Source organism: Ascidia mentula, chromosome 4 (assembly GCF_947561715.1).
Source record: "Ascidia mentula chromosome 4, kaAscMent1.1, whole genome shotgun sequence".
NCBI lineage: Eukaryota > Metazoa > Chordata > Ascidiacea > Phlebobranchia > Ascidiidae > Ascidia > Ascidia mentula.
The window spans coordinates 1,606,781-1,614,950 of NC_138569.1; the positions used below are offsets into that span (position 1 = coordinate 1,606,781).

Below are 8,170 nucleotides of genomic sequence, written 5' to 3' on the forward strand. Positions count from 1 at the left end.
CGTTGACTCTAAGATAAGGTTGATACAACAGGACAGTGGGGAGCTTGGTTTCAACGTAAAATGAGTCACATGTACAGCAAGTCATAAGGAAGTAACATACAGTGAGGTAACCTGGTCGCAACGCTGTTCTAAAGGTGACTGTACACTTTGTGTCATGTAGCGGCAATACACGATATATTATAAGAAAAAATATAAAAATCAGCAGTTTTTGATACTTAGATGTATGGTCGTCCCATGCTGGTAAAAAAATACACATTGCTCAAATGTCTCAATTAAGCGAAAGTGTTGCTTGTAAAACGTCACAGGCGGATGACGCGCCATTCAGCGCACCATCATAACAATGCAAAATTTTACAAAACTTCGTTTGTTGTAGGAAATAGTTCTACTTCGTCCTGAAACAAAACTTCGATGTCGTATATTTAATACAAGTCGCCAAATTATAACGAAGAAATCTTATGATAAAAAGCGTGAAAATGTTGAACAGATTGTGAGAACCACGGGTTGCACACGACAAAGTTAATATTTGCCATTCATACAAAGCATTATACGAACGAGGCAATAGTCAATGAACAATAACGGGTAACGAGCAACACTTTCGTTTTATTGTGTGTTGTAACCGACCACGCAAACATTATCCCGTTCTGAACAAACAAGTTTTTACCGGGAAATTTTATTCCGTTGCGTGAAACGACACTTTCGGTATTGAGTTTGTTTAGCAAACAATGAAGAGAATGCGCCTTTGCTAGACATTTATCGCGGCATAAATGTTAGTGTATATATTGATTACTCAAAATTGATCACAGACAGTCCTCTATACCCCCGTCGCCCACCCGGTATATTGGTTTCAAGGCTCATCAAGTAAAATTACCCAACGAGCATCTAAAACAATGTTGTAAGCAGTGGCATCTCCGCTTCGACACCCTTGCAAGATAATCATCGGTTATTAGAAAAACAAGTATTCTTTATTCATACAAAGTGTTTGTATAAAATTGCCATTAAATCCCTGGTTGTACAAGTGACGTGATTCTTTCAAACAATCAACTTCTTTCGGGGGTTTGAAGTGTGAATATTAAGCCATGTCTTATGAATTGTTGTATGTAACAAGGCGATGAGGGGCAGAACATGTCAGGAATTAATTACTTTCCAGTCTCGAACAGCATGTATGCATTGGCCTGTACAAGGAAGTACCGTAGCGTAACATGAGCGCACCGCGGGTTGTTCAGCAGAATGTGCGTAACGCATGCATTTGGCTGAACAAAATGACGTTTAATACTTTTTGTGGCGACACCTAAAACTTTGATGGCTCCAACATGTCCCTCATTGCATTGACCAATGAATAAAAGTAAAAAACAAAACAACGAAACATAATAAAAAATTGGAGTACAAACAAAGTTAAAATGCAGGTGGTATTTATTCGATTACAAGCGACATGCAAATGGAAATACTTGGGGTTTGTATTGCAAGTGAAAATATTGTTACCAAACCTGTCGTATAAAATTGTTAAGCTAATCTATCGCACGAGTGGATGACTTCAAAAAATGTAAGCCGCTTCGATTGCAAGTCGTACTAACAGTGACATAAAAATAATCTTCTTAAATCGTGGCTCACAATCGAGTAATCACGGTATCATGAGACCATGTGTGCTTCCACAAGGTTCAGAGCCGAACATTTGGAGGTCGCCCAAAGTTTAATTACGTTTGTAAAGTGGGTTGCTACGAAATATCGAAACAAACACTTCAATCTTCCATGGAGGGTCACCAAAAGGGCTTATGCTACGTGACAGTTGAAGAACTTGGGACATTGTTACGCAACTAATGCACTCCGGAACTACAAATAATGGTCCGAGAACCGATTTTAGTTTCCAGGTTTTTCGTGCGACGACCACAATGCCAATATTTGTCAATTCACAATACAGACGTAACGGCTAACGACATACGATGTAAAAGCCTGACAAGAATGGCACCACTTTCGCTTTGTTATGTGTTGTAGCCGTTTATAGAACAAATTGAGACCATTGGTATCGGGGAATCAGTAACTGCTTGTTTATTTTTTTAAACAACTTTCGGTATTGAATATTTGGTTGCCCTGCTTACGTCAAAGGAACTGAAGGAAATGACCTTATAAGGTCAATGACCCGCACATGTTGTTTAGTGTCTGGTATGTTCATTAGTTTATTAGCGAGACAACACCCAATTTGCATTACTTTCTTCTGACGCATAAGTTTGTCGGCAAGTGGTGCATGTTATTAGACAGGTTTTTGCATGAGAACAATACACCTTCTGCCTTGTGTCTAGCTTCGTGCGATGAGTTGTGTTCCGGCATTAAACAATGCAACTTTTATTCAAAATGTACCACGCCAAACAAATTCATTTCTGAAAAACTTTTTGAAACCAGTTTGTGTCATAGTCTCAAAAGCTTTTCATGCCTTAAAGGTCATTCGTTAATTGAAGTTTCGCATCCGCGTATAGTTGATAAATTAGACTTGGGTTCTTTGAACGCGAATTTCGGTCTCACTGCGCTTCCTCTTTCCGTGTATGACGTCACGCGTTTGTAGGAGGTACAAACACAGTCGCCACATAAGGTGATGCACAAAACATCACCCATATTAAACCGTGGCCAGTAAAACTTACGTATGTTTGGATTAGGACATCTCCAAACATTTTATATCTCTAATATAGCAATCATCAAACACGAAGGTGTGACTTTTTTGAAAAAGGCACTCTGCACCATGAAGGGAATAAAGCTCCCTTGCAATGACAAAATGTTTCTACCAACCAAAAACAACGTAGCCTTTAATCAGGAAGTTGGATGCAACAAGCTTCCTGGTATTCCACCATTTCACAGTATGTGGGATGCCAGGATTTCCCTAGGCGTGGGGAGTACGGCCGCCCGCTTCCATTGTTTGCCAAATTTAGCGCAGCTTGTTTGCGATATACGTTCATCCCACAAGTGGTTTCAATATATTGACACAACAATATAAACGTTAAGCACTCCCATCGCAACCAGTTTTGATTCTGACAATTTCGCTTTGTGATAGGAATGCTTTGTAAACGCGAAACCGAAACACGTTCTCGATTTCGCGTTTTTGCAACACAATCGCACAAACACGTCACAGCATCAACTTCCTCTTCGTTTGGTTGTGACAAGGACTTTACAAAACGTAAACGGTTAAACCGTAGATTGAACAGAAAACAACGTTTTATAATCAGTCAATTAGAAGCATAAACAATCTGATTCATGTTGCTTTGCGATGAACCCGAATACGCAGCAAATGAGCTCGAAGGTGACTAAATCATTCCATCTTGCGTCACCATTAGTTACTCACCTTATCCAATCGTATATTGACAAATCATCGATGTGACCCAATGTATATGAACAAGCCTTGGTCCTAGCCAATAGTTGTTGTATGTTTCTTAGATGTTTACCTTTATACAACAAATAAACCCACGTTCCAACGTAATACATGAACGAACGTAGTGCTGTTTGGCCAAAAACATTTGGTGCTCCCTATTAATTTATCTGGATGTGACTTATGCGATGTGTTATATGTAACATATATCCCACATGGTGTGCTAAGTAGCACAATTATCTAGGTTAGTTTTTCCTAAACTCTTTTTGTCTGTGAAACACTGCACAAACAGTATTCAAATGAAATTCAAAGGAGTCAGTTTCATGCCCAAAGGCTTCATATTTAGAATTATGTTTAAATCTAGCCTGTAGTTTATGGAGCCTCTTTAAATTTCTGTTTGGAACCCAAGGATTTTTCGGAACCCACTATGAGAATCGCTGCCCGAGGTTAACGTCCTCTATTTTCGTGTGTTACTCGAGGTCATGCACTGTTCAAGAGTTCGAGTTGGAAATGCCCGAATCTCGACTGCAAGAAAGATCTGAGGCGAAACACTTCCTTGAGTGACGCACACAGATATTTCTGCTTCATTCAACGAATTTGCTTGATTTTGAGCGCCATGGCGACATCGTGTGGTTATTATTTTGTCTTAGTCAAGAATTACAATATTACACACCATTATAATTGTTAATAGCCTTTATTGACAAACTGAATATTGTTGTTATTGACAGGGTATATTGTTTACCTTTTGTATATGTTGCTCACCATAACATCGGAAACCTACATTGTTGTTTGCCAAAATACGTCCTAATCTTCGCAACGCGTTCTGCAATACCTCTGCATATAATTCTTCCTTGAAATTGTTTGAGTCTCTGTAAATAAAAAAAAAAAAAAATGCCGGTAAAAAAAACGTTTTTACGTTGAAAAACAAAAGTTTAGATATAGCGTTTCGGTACATCTTTAGTGGTTCGTAACGACTATAAACATATTTTCATTGCAGTTGACGATATTTAGAAACATTGTGTTTATAACCCAACATCATTTATGTTAAATTTTCAAGATAATAACTTATTCTGGTTAATATGCGAGTCCAATCCTTACATCAAATTAAATATCATTACATCCATAGCAGATTTGATCAATTAACGGTTGTTTCTATGGTTACTTTTATATTTATGTAATCTAGGAGTGTTGATACACAAAAAACGATTGTTCCAAACGTATTTTAGCATAGGCTATTACATGTACAAATATTTCTTTGCTGAATTTACAAATATTCTGCAACAAGTTTGATGATTTTCAGCTTTTACCGAAATGTTTGAAAGTTTTTCGAAAGACGTCACATCCGAACAAACAAAAAATCCTAAAACACTTGCTTGGAATCGACACAAACATCTACCGTGGGCCTTTACATCTTGTTCATGCTGATAAATTATGCCCGAAATTATCAATGCAATCACGAAACATACACCATAGTGGCACGACGCTGAACCAGCTACATTCCGTTGAAGTCCAGTCACGATATGTTCGTGATGATTTTTTTACTCATTTCTCAAAAGCTTTATTTAAGGATCACCGGTGATCATAAGCTTTCAATGTATGAAGTGATGTTGAACATGGGCTAAAAAAATGAAATGAGTGAATATTTTAACTACAATGCTTGTGTCCCACTGCGTATGCTATACTGAAAAGTATGGAGCAGGTCCCCCCTCAAATTTTCAGTTTTTTGGTCCCAATCACAATGTTGCGCTACGACGCGTTGGAACGAGTGAAAATTAAAGATGTAAATAACCAGGAATGTCGGTAAACTGACCCACATTGTATGAAATCTGGCGTCAAGTGCATTAGATTGTCGTGCTTAAATTTGCCATTGTTACCAAACATGTCGCATTGTTACGAAACAAGTTCCATTTTTATTTGCTCAACTTTAAGAGGCTGTTATTATGAAAACTTGGCGCCTATCACGATATGTTCGTGACGATTTATTTAACTTATTTCTCAAAAGCTTTAACTAAGGATCATCGATGATCATAAGCTTTCAATGTTTGAAATGATGCCAAAAGCTTTTCATGCCGCAAAGGTCATTCGTTAATTGAAGTTTCGCATCCGCATAGTTGATAAATTAGACTTGGGTTCTTTGAACGTGAGTTTCGGTCTTACTGCGCTTCCTCTTTCCGTGTATGACGTCACGCGCTTGCTGGAGGTGCAAACACAGTCGCCCCATAAGGTGATGCACAAAACATCACCCATATTAAACCGTGGCCAGGAAAACTTACGTATGTTTGGATTAGGACATCTCCAAAAATTTTTTATCTCTAATATAGCAAACATCAAACACGAAGGTGTGACTTTTTTGAAAAAGGCACTCTGCACCATGAAGGGAATAAAGCTCCCTTGCAATGACAAAATGTTTCTACCAACCAAAAACAACGCGTCAAGTGCATTAGATTGTCGTGCTTAAATTTGCCATTGTTACCAAACATGTCGCATTGTTACGAAACAAGTTCCATTTTTATTTGCTCAACTTTAAGAGGCTGTTATTATGAAAACTTGGCGCCTATCACGATATGTTCGTGACGATTTGTTTTACTCCTTTCTCAAAAGCTCTATCTCTCACACCGGTGATCATAAGCTTTCAATGTTTGAAATGATGTTGAACAAAAAAAACTAAAAAATCGAAATGAGTGAATCTTTTGACTACAAAGTTTTTGCGAAACAGTTAGCGTTTATCTGTGGCAAAATTATATTTTTTCAATGGCTTGTGGCCCACTGTGTAGGCTATTCTGAAAGGTACGAGAAAAAATTACAAGGTAAAAAGCATTTAATATTGTTTCGAAATTCATGAAACTCGAACAACCCATGTTTTAGACAATACTTGTAACGTAATTTTGCGTTACATAGCAACGTTTGCATTCTTGGAAATATGAACTATGGTCACATAACAGCCAGTTTCGTCACCAACGTCCGGAATCTCTTTCCATGGGTTTTTGTGTTAAGGCATTTTAGGTAGCGTCTTATCCAGCATCTCATTTCAAAATGTATAGCAACGGTTGCTTTCTCGAGTGATTTGATCTCGTTACTAGTTTCTACGCAACAGCTGTGTTTTTATGTGATTTCATTGGCCAGCTTAAATGTGTCGCCTTAGAGAAGTCCTTCATTGTTTTGTGTAAGAGTGCGTCTTTTGTTAACTGTTCGCTGACCGTTAGTCCTTCTTTTCAAAATCCTTCGTTCGCTTTGTTTCTCTCCGGTTTAAATAATGAAATTTTCCGTGTGCGTTTAGCTGAGGTGGAGCGGGGCAGTGCAGCGGTACTGTGCTTTCCTCAGTTCGTAAATTCACTTAGTTTGGCGTTGGTATAATTGTGCATGTTAATTTCGTATCCAAAATTGTTCGTGGGAAATAAATATTGGTGTAGTGTTTGCATCGACAGTTAATTAAGTCAGGTTAGAAAAACACAACAATTAGAACTCACGTGCGATCTAATGTCAAATGCGCTAATCAAATAGGATTTCCATCGATCATAAATAATATTGTTAAGACCAAATTCGAGACTCATATTTGACATAACAAAGGCGCAAAATACGTTTATAAAATATCATAATCTGTTCAAATAGCTCTGTGGCCAAATGAAACTGCATATGTGACCCACTACTGAGGCATGCCTAAACACAACCTGGAACCACTAGCCTAAACACAACAGTTAAATTTAGCTGTAGGCTAAATCTGCAAAGAAGTTTGGATTAATCAAAACAACCTCTATTTAAAACATCCCGAAAAATGCTATTCATACTTAGTAGCGTGTTTTGCAAAAGCTTTAAAGCCTCGCAAAATTTACAGACGTTTTGTACAAAAAAACATATTGCTGAACATCTGCCGTGTTAATACAGTTTTACTACTTTTATATTTTTGTTTTGTGGGTACACATTTACCGGTAGGGCACCTTTATGGGTGTATGGTTTTGCGGATCTTTAAATTAAACACTAAAACGTGTAAATATTACCAAACGTAATTCACAGTGAATTTCTGCTTTACCGAGACAAGGTTAAAATTTTTTTGTTGGATTCTTTCTAAAAAATAAGTTTTTTTTACTGAGCTTATTAAAAGAAAAAGATTTTTAATTTTTACAAAAGGAATATGTCAAGAAAGGTTGGAAACCACTGTTACAGAGCTTAATGACTCCAACCAAAAAACTAAGTCATATCTATTAGGTTACAGGTATTTATTTGGGTTTTATAATTTCTACACCTTATTTGAATACGCGTGATAGGGAGCTGTTTTACAACTTAAAAGAACAAAATAACGCTTTATTTCAAAATATGCCTTTAGAAATTTTATAAGCCAAGTAGTTTCGGAAACAGCAATGTGGTCTAACTACCGATTCGATTAATAAAAAAATCCTGGCTACACCCGCCTACTAATACAGCTAACAAAACCTTACATACCTCTGCCTTTCAGTTCAATCTACTGGCAACTAGTTGACGGAAAAAATGACGAGGTTTATTTACATTATAGTATGAACCTATTCACCACACGGTCTGCCACAGCCTTCTTTAACTATTCCAGAACTAGTCTCAACTTTTACTTCTAAAACATCTGACCACTTGGGTTCGCTACACTCACTTTCTCGGTCAATGATAAAAAAATACCTCATAAATTGTTTGAACCTTTTGAAAATAACCGAATGAATTTTTTCAGGTTCAGGTAGGTTTAAATCAACGCTTTTAAAGAATTTTCAAAATCTAGTTTTTCAAATGCTGTCTAAACATTCCTCCTGCGGCGCTGAACCTAAAATTCTGCCTGGCAAATAACACAGCCGCGGGCCCCAT

At 37.4% G+C, this 8,170-nt stretch overlaps 1 long non-coding RNA gene across 4 annotated transcripts; it reads right to left on the minus strand.

Annotated features, from left to right (window-relative positions):
* Positions 1 to 1,055: 1,055 nt before the first annotated feature.
* Positions 1,056 to 7,956, minus strand: LOC145898389 (uncharacterized). Of its 4 annotated transcripts, none has more exons than XR_014402427.1 (3): positions 7,787 to 7,956; positions 4,112 to 4,218; positions 1,056 to 3,425 (listed from the first exon to the last, which is right to left on the minus strand). It is a non-coding gene; the product is annotated as an uncharacterized LOC145898389 (long non-coding RNA). The 4 variants fall into 4 exon arrangements; XR_014402426.1 differs by having other exon boundaries at positions 4,092 to 4,218; XR_014402424.1 differs by lacking the exon at positions 7,787 to 7,956 and adding an exon at positions 4,816 to 6,394.
* Between the last annotated feature and the right edge of the window lie 214 nt (positions 7,957 to 8,170).